The sequence below is a fragment of the Coturnix japonica genome, chromosome 3 (assembly GCF_001577835.2).
Source record: "Coturnix japonica isolate 7356 chromosome 3, Coturnix japonica 2.1, whole genome shotgun sequence".
NCBI lineage: Eukaryota > Metazoa > Chordata > Aves > Galliformes > Phasianidae > Coturnix > Coturnix japonica.
This window is the reverse complement of record NC_029518.1, coordinates 27,624,309-27,640,676: the sequence shown is the minus strand read 5'-3', so window position 1 is coordinate 27,640,676 and position 16,368 is coordinate 27,624,309. Positions and strand designations below refer to the sequence as shown.

At 48.9% G+C, this 16,368-nt stretch overlaps 1 long non-coding RNA gene across 1 annotated transcript in view; it reads left to right on the top strand.

Moving 5' to 3' along the window:
- Positions 1–2,358: 2,358 nt before the first annotated feature.
- LOC116653220 overlaps positions 2,359–16,368 on the top strand; it is a 37,795-nt gene continuing 23,785 nt past the window's right edge. Inside the window, exon 1 of the long non-coding RNA XR_004306734.1 lies at positions 2,359–3,078. This is a non-coding gene — a long non-coding RNA (uncharacterized LOC116653220). The remainder of the gene's footprint in view (positions 3,079–16,368) is intronic.

The following is a 16,368-nucleotide window of genomic DNA, read 5'->3' as shown; positions in this document are numbered from 1 at the left end:
CCTCCAGTTATCTTGCCTCACTCCACCCTGCCACATGAACTCAGAAGGCTTTGCTTCAGCAACGTCAGGACTGATATCGCATGGCAGCTTTTCCCACAGCTGCAATCATAACTCCTTCAACGGCACAATTTTTCTTGCAGGCTAAAAGAGAAAACCTTGGCTTCCATAGGAAAATTCAGTCCAAGGGATGGGGCATCGCATATCTTTAGGAGCTCCCTTTCTCATTTCTTCACCCCGTGCCATTTCATTCATCTGACTGTCTCAGCTCCTGTGGGGCCTGGGACAGATCTCGGCCCTTGGCAAATGTATGCCAGCATTGTACTGGGGGGCAAAAGATCAGAACTTTAATCTTCTGGGTGGTGTGGCAATAAAAATGCGATGGTGAAGGTAAATGTATAGCTTTCTGCCTTGTGATTTTCAGCACCATTTGTTCCTTGTTATCACAGTTTTTTTGCTGGGGCAATGCCAGCTATCAGAAGGTCAGGAGGTGTACCAGTCACTTCCTCGCTTCTACACAGGCAGTCCCCTTTGATAAAGAAAGGCTGGGCTCTCACCAAAGCATCACAGTACGATCGAGTTCACCAGCTAATACACTATGTCACATGGGAGAGAAGCAGTTTGACAGGTCAAGACAAAGGTTGGTTGATAAGGATGCATTGTGTCATGTGCCCGTGTGCCTCAGCTTTTCCAAAGACATCTCCGTAACCCAGGAATGCCTTCCAGGAGGCTGGAAATGTCTGTATTTCATGTCACCAGATTTTATTCTTAAATCATGACACAGTGTTTGTTCAGTACATATTGCAGCACTGGTGAGAATCTTTCCCTTGTTTAGCAGGAACAAACAGCCCTGAAGAAGGTGTGCTCAGTGGGATGAAGGGTATTTGGATTACAAAAAAGGTCAAATGAGTGCAAGCCCCATTGAAGCTGTATAAGCCACTCTGTCTGGCTCCGTGCTGCAGAAGGGACTGTGCTGGAGACATGAAACTGCTGGAGAAACTGCTGCAAGAAGCATTTGTGCTGCTGGAGAGGCAGTAGCTTGCATTGGAAAGACACAAACACTCCATCAAAACTAGTTCTGTGATGCCTTTTATGGGAGCAATTTGTGACACTTTAATATGTCACCACCAATGAGTCTGGTTTTGATTTTCCAAGTAAGGTTCAGAACCCAACTGGCTTGCTAATGATTTTGCCTCTCTCTCTATCCCTGTATTTCTTTATGGATGAAGAGCAATATGTGGGTGAGAGTGTGCTGGTGCTTTTCGACAAACTTTAACATTTCATATGAGCTGTGTTAACAGACTCTGGGCCACCAATTAAATGCAACCAACTTCAAAATGTCACACAACATCTATTTAAAACAGTCCAATCTCCAGGCTTGGATTAAGACCCAGGCATTCATAAAAACACAGGATTAAACTGAAAGCTCCGATTTCCTTTGAAAAGGAAACCTTCCTGCTCTCTGCACAAAAAAGATCAAATGCCAGAGCTAAACAGAAGTGATGCAGCAGCTTCTTCTGGAGGCCCCAGAATTGGAGGGTGCAGCGCGGTGCTTTGCTTGGCAGCTGTGATGCCTATTTGCTCTGTCTCCTGCACTGAGGTTTTCCATGCCTCTGATTTTGCTACTTCTGTTGTATGTGAGCTGATGTGTTACAAAGACACAGAGATTTTTGTTTCAGAAGAATTTTTTTTCTAAACTCAAAGGATGTTCTTTTTAAAACCCAATCCATTTCTGTGAATGAGGTCTTTCTGTGGTCATGCATAGAGATGATAGCAGATAATTTGGTACTTGGAGCATAGTGGTGCTGAAAGCCTTGGGTGCCCTAACTTTTCCCTCTAAGAACTACTGGAGATGAGTAAGTGGAACAAGAGCTGCCTTGCATTTAAATCAAGAATGAGACTAAAGCCTGTACCAGGGACAGAGAACCCCAGGGTCTGCAGTATGGAAGCTCTGCAGCAAGGGAACCAGCTCCCACTATGCTCTGGCAAGACCAGGCCAACCAGCACACCGATTTCAGACCAAGCCAGTAGAGGTCACAGTAGGTCCAACGAATTCCCCATGCCCTCTTCCCAGCCCAGCCTACCCTCACATCTCAAACAATTCAGCTCTGACTGACTGTTATTAAGCCCTCTTCCAACTCAACTGCTTAAGCAGTCCGATGCAGCCAGTCTGTGGGTGCTTTTCTGGAGGGAAAAATCAGGTGCTGGTGAGTTGAGCAGTGGGCTGTTTGTGCCTGCCTTCCCCACTGTGTTCCCCCACTACAACTAGAGTGTGGTACCTTGGAGGTGAGATCCGTCATGTGGGTGTGGACGTTTTTTCTTCATATCATTCCACAGAGGGAAAACATCAGATTGTCAGGATCCCTTATCTTCCCAAACCTCTCACCTTCATCCAACCTGTGCCAAGTTCATGCCAGCCTGCATAGGACAAGAGATCATGCCTGCCTGGGCTGCATTGTCTGCAGGACAGCAAATGCTCTAGGACAATCACTCAAACATCTCCGTGCTGTAACTGACATGGATCCTCGATGTCCTAGGCTCTCTTGGGGTCTTCCGCAAGAGTTGGGATGTGCTCAAGGAGGGACAGGCGCTGCAGAGGGAAGCTGGCTTACAGTCAGCCAGTCTATCTCCCTGCACAGCTACAGCTACTTCAGGTGCCACAAATACAAGACCAAATCTGAAGCTCTTTGGAGATTCTGGGAATTACCTTCCTCCATTTCTAAGAATGGTACTTGGGGCAGGAAAGAAACCTAGAAAACTGCCTTCCTGAAGTAAATACAGCAGACACAAGGCTCTGCATGGAGATCAGAGCTTGCACACATTCAAGCAGTGGCTTGAATGTCAGGATGTCCTGACAGGGTGCCTTCCTTGATGGAACTTCCTTGGCACAAGGAAGCCACACCTTGGTGGCTTTGGAATCCACCATGACTATGACATCACAACCAGTAGGACCTACACGTCTACTCTCTGCTGTCAAAAGCTTGAGATGACTGTGGTTTGGTGAGCTGCGAGTATGAAGCCTATTTGCTGCTTCCTGAAGATCTCAGCCACTGGAGGGGGACAGAGCACCTTGCTGCACAGGTAGGTTCCCCCCACCCCTCCCAGAAGAGACCCTCCCATGCCGCAGGGCTTCCACCCAGTTCAGCCTGGTGGATGGGCCACTGCTTGCACTGCCGCACCCTGCAGTGGGTCATCGCAGGATTGCACTGCCAGCAGAGGAGGGGAGCCATTTGGCAAGAAGGGAGCATTTCACACATTAGCAATGAGTCCACTGGCAGCTCAACACCACTGAACGTGACACCATAGGTGTCCTTGGCACATCTGAGGGGAGGAGCACACAGGAGTCTGGTGGGGGCTGAGGGATCTCTGGAGATGGGTCCATGCATTCAGGCACTGCCTGCAAAGCCCTTTGTGTTTCAGATGTGCTCCTGGTGTTCTCCATCTGCTTTGGACAAGCTGTTCCCATCTCTGTCTTTTCCACAAGCCTAGGGCTTGAACTACTCAAGGAAGATGATGGTGGTGCAGTGTTCTGACCCATGCCTGTCTGTGGATGCTTTCTGTAGGGGGGCATAGGTGTGGTGAGGGGATATGGGGAGAGAGGGGAGGAGGGGCTGCTTCAGCTGAGCTTGGTGCTTTGCTGCACTGGCCAGGACCAAGAGATGCCTTGTGGGGGCACCAACAATGGCACTAGGATCTGAAATGACACAGTTTTAAAGGCTGATATGTCAGAATGGTGCTAGCATGAGGGGACATCTCACCACCCCAAGGGATGTGTGGCAGGGACCTCTTTGAGAAGATGTGGTCTCTGCTCTGGGTGGTCAAGTGAGTGGCTCATGCCTTGCTCTCTGTTGTGTCACAGTGATGGCCGTTGGCCACCCTGGCGGCATCTCCCCTTGGAAATATTGGGAGGATGTTGTGGGCTGGGAGAGGTGGCTTCCACTCCAGGGTACCTAAGTAGCTTCCTGTGGCCAACAAGACCTGATCAATGAATGAAACCTGGCTTTGGCACGCAGGCTGTGTTGTGCAATCTTGCATGATGCAACTGAACTTTACATAACCTGATGCAACACCTATGGCTGGAGTTTAAAGCAGCAGGCCCTGGATGATTGCTGTATGGTGAACAGACCTCCCCTTGCACACATATGTAAGCTCAGCTGGTGGGAGTGGACAGCAACACTGCTCCAGCCAGCTCCATCTTTGCTCTTGGGTTTGAAATCACTACAAACAAACAAGTAAGCAAGAAAACAAGCAAATGCAGCCTGTAAGGAGTATAGGTAGCCCATTACCGGGTATAGGAGCCAGGCACATTGCAAAGGGTAGCTGTGGAAATACCCTCCCTGCAACTCAGTTTCTTTGCTCCCACCTACAGTTAATCCTGTCCAAACCCTCTTTCTTCACTCCTGTCCTTGAAACCTGCTGGAGTTGGGGTGCCTCAGTTTCCATTTGCAGCCCCTCACCCTCCAATACTCCTGCATGTCTTCCTCCACCAGGCTAAATATTGATTTTTAGCACAGTGCTGTGTCTAGCTGCCTTCCAGCTCCGCAGAGTCGATACTTATATGGGTGCAGTACCCCTCTCATGGGACAGGACACCAATGCTCTTTAATACAATATAATGCAAGACATCACAGTAAATCTGCCCTTAGTCTGACATCTGCTGTTGCTCATACTGGACTTCAGGCCAAAGTAATTCTTCATCTTTTCTCTGGCACTTATCATATTTAAGCTAAAAGAGAACAGGCTAGTTGCTGGCCTGCTGCATTCTGTCCAAGCGGTGAGAGTTTGCAGCTGTCGAGAGGTCTGGCATGTGTGTGGTGCCCAAGCAAGGCAGGGACAGTGGGGGCATGCTGAGGGGGGAAGATGAGTCCTGGAAACCAGCTGGTCACCGCAGCTGCGTCAGGGGGTCTTGCCATGCCTGCTACTGCCATAGCACCATGCCAGTCCAGAGCAGCATGCATAAGTTTTGGGAAGCATCCCTGGCCTGGGACATAAATCCCATGTAGGCAAGAGAAAGCAGTGGAGCCCAGAGGGAGCTAACTTGTCTTTTTGTGCAAGGTTTAGCCTGGCATGACCTCAGGTATCACCTGGCTTTCCCTTCCCCTTCAGGGGAAGCTAATCTGGGCATTGCTGATGCTGCCAAGTTTGCATGGAAAATGCCACCAGCAGGAGCCAAGCAGCAGCTGCTGAAACAGAACTGGGAGGAGACGGTGATACAAGCCGGTATCCCCCTCCTGACGTGACTCCTACCTGTGAGTCACAGCAGCCTCAGTACCTTTCCAGCCACACTGTGTGCCCACAGCTGTCGCTTGGGTGCCTGACTCTGGCAAGGCAAAACCTCTTCCTTTTCAGCTTTCTGAGCCAGGCCCTCATGATGTAATACTGCAGGTGAATTTCCACAGCTCTGCCAGAACACATGATGGGGCCAGGAAATGAGAAATGCACCTTTCACCAACCTGGTGCCCAGATCTCACCTCTGGGTGCCTGGATCGTCCCTCCGTCTCCCTTCCCCAGGGTACTTCTTTCTCTGCTTCCTATACTGCTCTTCCAGAAGTGCCAGGTCCTGCACTTTCGATGGGTCCTGCACTTTGGTCACAACAACCCCACACATCACTACAGACCTGGGGCAGAGTGGCTGCCTGAATGTGAGCCAGGAGCATATTCAGGTGGCAAAGAATGCCAGTGGCATCCTGGCTTGCATTGGAAAGAGTATGCAGCAGGAGCAGGGAGGTGATGGTCTCTCTGTACTCAGCTCTGGTGAAGCCACACCTTGAGTGCTGTGTTTTGGGCCCTGCATTACAAGAAAGACACTGAGTCCCTGGAGTATCTCCAGAGAAGGGCAACAAAGCTGTGAGGGGTCTGGAGCACAAGTCTTACAGAGCCGTGTGGATGTGGCACTGAGGGACATCGTCAGTGGGCATGGTAGGGGTGGGCTGGTGGTTGGATGAGATGATCTTTGAGATCTTTTCCAGCCTTAATGATTCTATGATCCTCTGACAAGCATCAGCTGATGCAGAGGCCACCCGCTGCTGCTGTCAAGTCACAGATACCTTGGAAGAATCTAAATCAAACCAGCTCTTTACATCCCTGAGTTGAACAGCCTCCAGGAAGCAAATAAATGGTTAAAGATGCAGGCTGAAGTGCCAAAGGAGAAAGCAAGGCTTGCTCCGCAGTCATGGCCAAGCTGTAGTGGGAGAAGCTGCTGTGTGTACACAGCACGCGCTCATCCGTGACATTGTGGCTCTTCGTGTTATGTCTAAGATGGAAAGAAAAACAAGAAATGGTGACCATTATAATCTAGGAATACTGTGAATGCTGAAAAGCTGAAGAGGAAACCACAGGCTAATGGCTGCTGCTCTACCAGCTGGTGGAACACTTGCCGAGCTGGTGGAAGTGTTCCCAGTCCCTCTTTCCGTAACGGCGCTGGTGACAGCGATGCATTTGAGCTCCCAAAAAAATGCAATTTAAAAAAAAAAAGAAAAAAAGATGTAAGCGAAACAATTTCTAAATCTTTGTTTAGAAGGTGAAAGGAAATTACGAGTACATTGCCAGTTTGGAGAGCATTTAAATGCTGTGTCAAGGGAGCGGTTACTGTGTGGTATGCAAAATGAAGCAATCAAAAAACGGTTATTAGCTGAGGCTGATTTACCCTTAAAACGTGCTTTAGGAAGTGCTGTGTCAAAGGATACAGCTACTCCAGAAAATGGGGAGTTGCAATAACACACAGCCTGAAAGAAAAGGTTTATTGTTCCCCCTTTGGGGGGCAGTCACCCCTTTGAGGTGAAAGTCTATTGGAACAATATCAGAACTGAAACGTTTAGGAAAAAGTTTTGCTTGGGGGAAAAGTGCAATTTCAACTCCACCATTCTCTGAGACCCCATCTGTGCAACAGGCTGTGCAAGGGGGGCTGCAGTGTGGGCAGGGCCAGGGATGCTCCCCTGGGTCTGTGAGGGAGGCTGTGGTGCCAGCAAGGAGGAAAGAAGGAGTATTTCACGCTGTGGTTGTTCCCAAGTCACCACTAACAAAGACCAGCATCTTCTGCCTAGGTCTGATGGAGCAAAACCAGAGCCAGAAGGAGGTGCTGGATCATGACAAAAAGCTGAATTCCAGTTATAGATGTCTCTGTTCATCGCAAGAGAGTTGCACTAGATGACCTTTGAGGGTCCTTTCCAACTCAAATGATTCTGTGATTCTCTGAAGAACGCTGTGTATCATGCATGTGGAGTTTTAGCCCAGTACTGTCCCGGTGGAAGGCCATGTGTGCTGCAAAGCACATTTAACATTCAGATTTATGTGGATAGCGTTTGGGTTAGAGGAGGTAACAAGGAGGGTTGTCTGCAGAGGTGCTGGTGGGGCCGTCAAGAGCAGTCGTGGAGCAAATGAGGGAAAAGTGAATGTTCCAAAGTCCACTGTGTGCTGTGGGACTCTCAGATGATTTTCATAAATCACCATTAATGCTCTGACCACAAGATATGTCACAATTATCTTCCTTTCTGAGGATAGGGAGTTATTACCAAGGGGTCTTGCCCAATACATCAACACTATTACAGTCCCTAAATAGACCAGTGCACAAAGGACAAAAGCAATGTCCATCCACGTGATGTGCCAAGGCTCCAGATGAAGTCAAGAACTTTGCATTATCAAAAAGTGAAATGCTCCCTGTAAAATCACACTTCCCCATGAGTGTGAAACGTTGATGCTGGATGCCAGCCCTTGGGATAGTGCGCTGAACTGCCCTGTGCTTGGGGCTGGCTGGCAGCAATGCAGCACTGTGCTCACACCCAGAGATCCAAGCATCACTCTGGGAGGTCGGTGGTTGAGACACAGCTTTTCTCGGGAGGAAACAGCTTGCTCTGACTGCAAATTGTCAAATACTAGCTTTGATTTTAGCAGGAGCAAGAGCAGCCTGGCTGTGGAGCAGGTACCATGGTACCACAGTAGGAGCGCACGGTGGTTGGCACCTGGTGAGTGATAGGAACCCTGATGCAATGTGAAACTATGGCCAGCCTGGCCTGGCTGAGGCATCTGATGACATGCAGAGGAGAAGGGCTTAGCACACAGCCTCTTCCAGCCTCCTTGGCTGGGGAGAGAGCATTGAAATATACGGCCAGGTTGCCCAACGTGTGGCACCAGAGTAGTTTCTGTAATAAATCTCAGGTCTGTTGTACTCCAAGAATTACATGATGGCCTCTGGGAATAATAACTATGAAAGCCCTGGCTAGAAATTTGGTTTAGTGGCCAGACACTGATACACAAATAGGAGGAATGACAAAACAGTGTCAAGGGTATTAATAAAGCTAGTTGGGAAATTTTCCATCCAAATAATTCTCTGATGGAAAATGCCCTTTTCACTAACTCAGCACTTTCTGTAAGAAAACTGCAGATTTCCATGAGGAAAATCAAACTGAAAGATCCTTGGCTCTTTTTCTGCAAGGAGTAAACAAAAACTACCAGAGTACTCCTAGCAAGCAAGCAGAGGATGCTTCCATCCATGCAGCTCCCAGCCACCCCACCGGGTGGTGGGACCCCTCAGGTCTCAAAATCCGAAATGCAGCCACACAGCCTTAGGCACCGGAGCTGAGAGCTGCCCCAGGAGCTCACCTGCAGCCGGCCCAGCGTGTCCCTGCCAGGAGGGCAGCCAGAGGCCGGCGGCTTTCCTTTCGGTTCTCATCAAGCCTAATTTCTTGTAGAGCTCTAATGAAAACAGTGGCTTTTGATTTTTCAGCCCAACGTTCTGCTTGAAAAGAAACTCAGTTGCTATTGTTTTCTTTCTTGCTAGAAGGGATTCGTATTTCCCAGCTCCGGGTATCAGCAAACACTACACTTGCTTAATATTCTCCTTTGTGCTCTCAGGAATGGCCAGCTGCTCTAGGAAAGCAAACTTAAGACAGAACTGGGCCATTTATGGGACATATGTTTTTGATTGCAGGAAGTGCCCCTTGTAAACAGCCTGAAGTGCTGTGTATGAATGGTACTAATTTAACACAGACTGGGAAAGTGTTAAGATTAGTATTTTCATGGTCAGGAATTCCTACATGCATTGTAAGTGATGAAGGATCACTTTTTTGATGTCCAAAAAGTGGTGTGCTTTTATCTAACAAAACACTGCCAACCCTGTCACATAAGCTCCTTGCTGTCCTGCTGCAAGAGGAGCAGGGGGAAGATTAGTTCAAACACCCAATTCAGTGATCCAAACCAGAAGTTTGGGTAAAGTTATCTCACAGTTAAAATAATCTCCGAATTTCCCTCTGGCCTGGCAAGGACATGTTAATACAGATCTCTGCTACAGTCATTGCCAGTGCTGGAACACAGATTTTTCTTGCTCGGGCTTGCTAACACCTGATTTCCAGGGGGGCGTTTGAAAGCGATAGGATCAAATGGCCCCACATAGTCATGCATGACTCTGCTGCCTTGGGATTGAAAAAACACATCTGTGTGAGAGGTAAGTGTGAAAGCTTGGGGAAGCGCTGAGCAAATTATATGACAGCCGGCTTCTTGGTCTTATCAGATGGAAATGGCAGTGGGAGCCTTTTTATTGATTGGAATAATAGAGTGAATGAATTGGGCCTTCTTATCAGCAATAAAATAATAACAACCCTTTGCCTTTATGGACAGGCTTGTGATCATGAACTGTGAGGTAGGTTTCACAGCTAGGTAGCTAGCGACTATTCAGTCACCAACAAACGGGGACAGGCAGCATCTCAGGATCTTGGGAAGACTAAAACCCCTTCTAATGTGCCTGGAAGCTGTTTAGAAACCTGATTTAAGGCTTCCACATTTTAAGGAACATTGCTTGGGATCTCCTGGTGCTTCAGTTTCCTGGTCAGTAAAACTGCAATGCCTTTATTGCAAGGCCATGAAGATTAACTAGTTCTTGTCATAAGGACACACGAGTTCTCCAGCATTCCTTTTTGAGGTACTATGTTTTGTGATGAAAATTTGCTCTGTGATTGCTCTACCACACTCATGACCCACTTTTCAGAAGTTCCTTTTTTCTCTGGACCTCTGACCCTAGCAACCAAACCTCAAGATGGAATGATACATGGAAATGGCCTAAGGATTTGATGGTGCTGCTCTGCCCATGCTCTTCAGTGCCCTGTCTTTGCACTCTGGAGGTATTTGTTCTGCTACAGCTCTATGCAGGGATCCTTAATTGACCTTGTTTAAAAACTCTCCAAACCTCTCTCTGTTGTCATCACTTGGCATCATTTGTTGTCTCTCTCAGCAGCTGGCCATGGGGAGCTGATAATGAGCTCCAAAAGGTGCCCCAAAGGAGACACTCTTTGGCCAACTTTTTGCTCTTCCCTGTTGCGTAGAGTTCACAGTCATGATTCACTTCTTTCTGTGCTATGGGATGTCCCTTCTCTGGCAGGTCAGCCAACTCTTCATCTACTTCTCCTATGCTGAGCTTTCAGATTTTGGAAGTTCCACACCAGATTTAGCTCTGAATAGACTGATCACCTTTCTAGCAGATAAAGATCAGCAGAGCCATCACAGGCAGGGCTGGGTGTAGATCTCTGATGCAGGATCAGCTGGCGTACAATAATGTTCTCATCCCATTCTCCAAAACACACCAGCCTCCCATCAGTTTGTTAAGAGAGGTGACAAACTAATGCCAGTACTCTACAGCATGCTCTGTTTCCTAGAAGAAAGTTGGTTTGTGTATGGGAAAAATACATTTTCTGTGGGATGTATATCATTTTGTGGAGAAGGAAAATTGCGAATATGAGCCTTGCTTTTGTTAGCAGAAAGTGGTAAGACTTGGTAAGTATGGGAGAACACTTATAGAGTGTTCTCTAGATGCAGAAAAAGAAACAGTCTTACTTTTTTTGTCTCTTCCCATTCGTTGGGATCTTGGTCTTACATGGGGGTAGCAGCTGATGCATAAGACCTCGGACAGCTGAATAATTCTTTGGCAGGAATGAGGAATTTATGGAGGGGATCAGATGACAGGATAACGGGGTTCTGGACTGGAAGAATAAAGCTTGCAATATTAAGTTTTGGATGCTCCATTTGGTGGTATTGCCAAGAGGGACTGAAAAGTGATCTGATTTCAGTCTGTCGCAGTGCACTAATTAATCCCAGTTAATACCCACAATTCTGCTAACCGAATCTCTGTCTCAAGTTGCCTATAAACCCACCAGCAAACTTTCTTCTCTTTCCAATTCTCTTAGAAAGAAGGTTGAAAATAAATTCAAAAAGGTTCCTGGCTTGTTTGAATTACCCCCTCTTATGTCCTTTTGCACAGGATGTACTATTACTGGAGACAAGATATGGAGGGGTGTCATAGTGCTGTTGGAAGGCACATAGAAACCACCCCCCCCCCAAGGGCTCCCTGACATGTCTAATATATATGTTATAGATGTAAGGAAATGCAAGATTTGGGGTCTGGAAGGTATTTTGATCCAAACAAGATTGGCAAGAACAGTTTTTTAACCTCCTGTTGTTTTTGGCATGGTTCCCAGGATCACTAGGAGATGTCCCTGTATCTGCAGAGGGGAATGATGAGGTATTTCATGATATGGGCGATGAAGGAGATGGGGATGAAAGCTCTTGTGACCTCCATAGGTCAGCCTCTAATTGTAGGGACTGCACCAGATGGCCTTTGTTGTCCTACCTGGTCTCATGGTCCTACTCGGTTCCATTGTCCTGTAGATGACTTTGTACCTGACATTTGAGGGATGTGTTGTCTTTACTTTCAAAGTTTCCTGCACGGCATGCAGATTTGGTGTTCCTTCTTATGGTTCAGTGTAGAGTTGCATGCTATTTCTCTCTAGCATCAAAACATCTGGGCTTTGCACCCTTGGTCTCCTCTGGTTTGGGCCACCTTCCCAGCCCTGGGGCTGTGGCTGGTCATGGGAAGCGATTAGCTCCCACATCCTGGGAGGGGACTCAACGACCGACGTGAGGCTGGCATGGAACAGGGCTTTCCTTCCAGGATATGTTTCAGAAAACAGCAGTTATCTCTGTCGTGGCAGGCAGAGCTCCTCCCCAGCCTCACACTAAAGCAGGTCATTGTGTGTGTGCCTATGAATCACCCCAAGCATCAAAACGTTGTACCACAAGGGCAGCGGGTTCATGAGTGGAGGTTGTAGTGAGTTGGGGGTTGGTTTCTTCTGTCAGGTAACAGTAATAGGATGGGAGGGAATGGCCTCAGGTTGTGCCAAGGGAGGTTCACGTGCGGTATTAGGAAAAAAATCTCACAGGCTGCCCAGAGAGGTGGTGCAGTCACTGTTCCTGGGGATGTTCAAGTACTGTGTGGATGTGGCACTGGGGGACATGGTCAGTGGAAATGGTGGGGGTGAGCTGGTGGTTGGATGAGATGATCTGAGACGTCTTTTCCAATCTTAATGATGCTGTGATTCTATGAGAGGAATGGGGGAGAACTTTAGGGACTGGCCAGGAGAATGCAGGCATCAGGATGCAGAGCTACATGGGGCATGCACAGGGGATTTTGGCAGCAGTCCTTCATGCAGGCTGGCATCATGCTGCAGCATCTCATAGAATCACAGAATAATCGAATAGCTTTGGATCGAAGGGACTTCAAAGGTCACCTAGTTCCAACCCCACTGCCATGGGCTTCTCAGCTCATGCCAGACATGAACCTGGACAAGGTCCAGGAACAAGTCGGAAGTTTCCAGAGGTGAAGACTGCTCTTCACTGGAGCACTCTATTGTGTGTGACAGTGGCTTCTATATCCTGATGTATTTGAAACCAAGTGCCCTTCTGGGAAGTATGACTGGCTAATGAGTGAGACCAGTAAGTGAGGAACTGGGTTTCTGCATCACCACTTGCTCTCAGAGCATAAGTCTGTAAGGACAAGGAGATACAGTGCTCTTTGCAGGGATTTCTGTGCAATACCAACTCTGACAGCTGGGCAACAGCTGGTTGTGTATGATTGCCAGTATTAATAAAGGAGGCTATGTGATGGATTCCCTTATGGAGGGGTCACTAAACAAACAGAGCTTGAGGAAACCCTGCCTTCTCCAGCAGCAAATGCAGCACAAAACCTTGTCTTGTTCCGATGGGACAGCAGCAGGTCCTTCTCCGCTGTGATTTCCAGCTAATCCTGTGTGCAACAGCTTCAGAAACTGATCTGCTGAGAGCAGTCCTTCTGTGCATCCTTGAGCAGCCTGCTAGCTGCAAGGGAAACATGGGTGCTGAGGAACATGATGGTCACCTAGGGTCTCCAAAATGACTTTGTGGTGCCTTTGGGGGGAATTTGGAACAGACTGCAGTGAGGCTCCCTCTCTTTATTTTCGTGTAGACAGAGGTGTGTGGATATGGGGATGTGAAAGTTAGCCCAGGCCTTTCCACTTGGCAAGTCCAAATGGGCCCAGATGGATTCTGTTACGTCTTAAAAGGGTAATGGGAGAGGGAGTGCATCAGAATATGCACAGTTCTGCATCCATGGACAGCGTAGTCCTCAGACTGGCTCTTTCTGGTCCTCTCCATCCCCCTCTTCTGTGCTCTGGCTCTCTCTGACCCCTCTTATATTTTGGCTTGCCTGCTGTCCCTCCCCAGCAGGCCCTTTCCAGGGCTATGGGGCCTGAAGCTGGAAGCCAGAGCTGGAGCCCAGAGCTGGCCAGGAGGTTAGGGGGCCAATGGGAGCTGGTGGCTGTCCCCTCCCGCTGCTGGAGCGAGGGAGGGCAAGTCACTGACCTCCCAGCAGGAGTGACACAGGAAACCCGTAATTACATGCTTGTGACAGCCATGCTGGATCATCTTAATCACACTGCTGCTGTGTCAGAGATGCTGTCTCTTGGGATTAAGGAAAACAAACAAGCTGAAGCAGGCAGCGGCAGCTCTGACCGGCTATTGCCCAGAGCATCTCAGTGCAGCAGCCCTGCCAGATGGTGGGCCTGGCTGTGGGGTGGGCATAACAGGGGGCCAAGACTAAGGAAACAAGCTCATCCCAGTAGACCCTGATGGCTCCATATCTTGCACTGGAGGGTTGTAGCACTCTTCTTTTCTCAGCATCTCCCAGAGCACACAGCAATAGCGGCTGACCCTTCCGCCACCTCTTGGAACTTTCCCTGCTTTTTTCACCCAGTGTTTTACGTCAGTCAGTTGAGGCACAGAACAGATGCACACAGAACCATGCAGCATCAGGCTGCACTGCTGCATCCATATCCTGGTGTTTCTCACGCTGCTGCCCTTCACCACGGTGCAGAGAAACCAGTGTCCTGCCCTACAGTCACCCCATCAAAAACAGCTGATGGCTGTTTTCTTTGTTTCTTTTTTCCCCCAGTGATGTCTAAACATCTCCACTTCTGCAGTATGAACTTTACATAAGCGGTTTCCCACCCTCATCTCCTTAATGAAGTGACTCCACCTCTGTTCCCATCCCCACCTATTGGAAAAAGACTGGATATCCCTCTCAAAGACAAACTTTACATCACACTGACCCATTCTGCAGAGCAAATGGAAGTTAGTAATGCTGAGCTCAAACCACTCTTCGGCTCCCTTAAGCTGAGCCAGAGTAATTTTTCTTCTTTTTTCATGGTCAAAAACTTGGACCAACCTTTTTGTCAGTTGGAAAAAATAAAAAACAACCCCACCCCCCCAGCTTTCCTTTCCATTTTCATTTTCCATTGTGAAAGCTTAGTCCTTTCATTAAGATTTGCAGTGTTTCGTGTCCCCTCACCTCCGCTCCCCTCCTCGGTGGGATATGACCCTTCCCTGAGTCCCCATGATATCATTCTTGCACCTTTCTCTCCTTCCGTATCAGCTCCACCAGATGGGAGTGCTGTGGAAGAACCCATCATATTTGCTAGAGAGAAGCAGCCTGATGGAAAACCAAGCAGGCTCAGCCCCTGGGCAACATGAGGTTTGTGGGGATGTCTGCCGCAGTTTGGAATAACTCAGCTTTCCCTTCCCCTGCACGTGGAGGTGTACCCAGGACTGTCCTAGTGGCAGAGTCTTGAAGTGAGGACACAGAGAAACCCAGCCCCTGTCCTTGGAAGGGATCCAGTGTCATCTGCAGGATTCCTGCCATGATCAGGCACTACATCCCTTCTATCTGATGCCCATGAAATGGTGTTTGATGCCAGACTGGGTCTTCCCTCCAGCAGTTGCCCAGGCCAGCATGAGAAAGAGAGGGTGTAGGATGGGCACATAGAGTGAGAGGAGTGAGGGACACGTGTCCTTGTAGAGTGAGAGGAGTGAGCACCAGACTGGGGGCTCCAGGCTACAGCCAGTCCCTAATCCGGCATACAGCTGAGAGGATCAAGAGATAGAAAGGTTGCTCACTGCAAATCCTTTTGAAGTTAGTTCCAACTCTTTTGCTGGGAACTCGCTGGCCTGTGTGCCAGAGGGGAAGCTAAGCCAGGGAGCTGCAAAGAGAGGGGCTGCGCTCACCCGTGGGCTTCAGAAAACCACTCCAAAGTCATCAAAAAAACTAAGCTGCTGAAGAGGTGAAAGTGGCTCATTTGAGGATGCCCTTCTGCTGCCGCAGGAGGGCCCTGGCTATGGCTTGCTGGGATGGCCCAGTTGGGATGGCCCTCCTTGCCCTGGGGGCATGGCTCCTTCTCTGACGCTCTGCAGCCCTGGGTCACAGGATGGCTTGCTGCTGGCTCTGCCCTTACACAAACAGGCTTTGCTTCCCTTGCTGTTTCTCTTAATGAATTCCTCCTCTCCCAGCTGTTGTTTTTGGACTCTGGCTGACTCTGTGGTTTTCCTTCCCCAACACGTGACACAACACTGCTTGCTGGCTGTGTCCTCCAGGTGATGGACACCTGTAGCTGGACCCCAATGGATCAGGGCTGGCATGGAAGCCAAGGCATAGGAGTGCTCTAGTTCTCTACATGGAGCACCTGGCAGTCCCCAAACCAGAGGGGCATGGGGTGCAGGATGATGGTGCTCGGCTGGCAGGAGGGCTGGAGACCCCTGAGCACCTCAGGACAGTGCTGCAGCTCTGCTGTGACAATGAGGGAGCAGCCACCACCCTGTGCTGGCCCCGCGCTGCCAGCCTGAAGCCTGTGACAAATTGGTAGAGTAAGTAAAAATAACAGTTAGAAAAAAAAGCATCCGTCTTTAACAGCTCTTCCCCTCCTCCCCCTCTTCCAACTGCTTACCCTTAAAATTCCTCTTGGGACACAACTCTAAGCTTTTCTCTGAAACCACCAAGGCTGGAAACTGCCTTTTGTTTTTAGACAAGCCCTGAAAACTTTCTCCCCTCAGCAAAAGCAGGGATGTAAGAAAAATGCACACTTATTGCAGAACCCACCCTAAAAATCTTAGGGCTGGCATCCCCAGGCACCTCTGCCCTATTCCTACTCCCCTATCTCTGCTGCATGGGGTCTGTCCTTCCATCACGTCTGTGCTCCTGAGGCTGTGCTCCAAGACCATGACCCCACAGCATCTATCCTCCCCA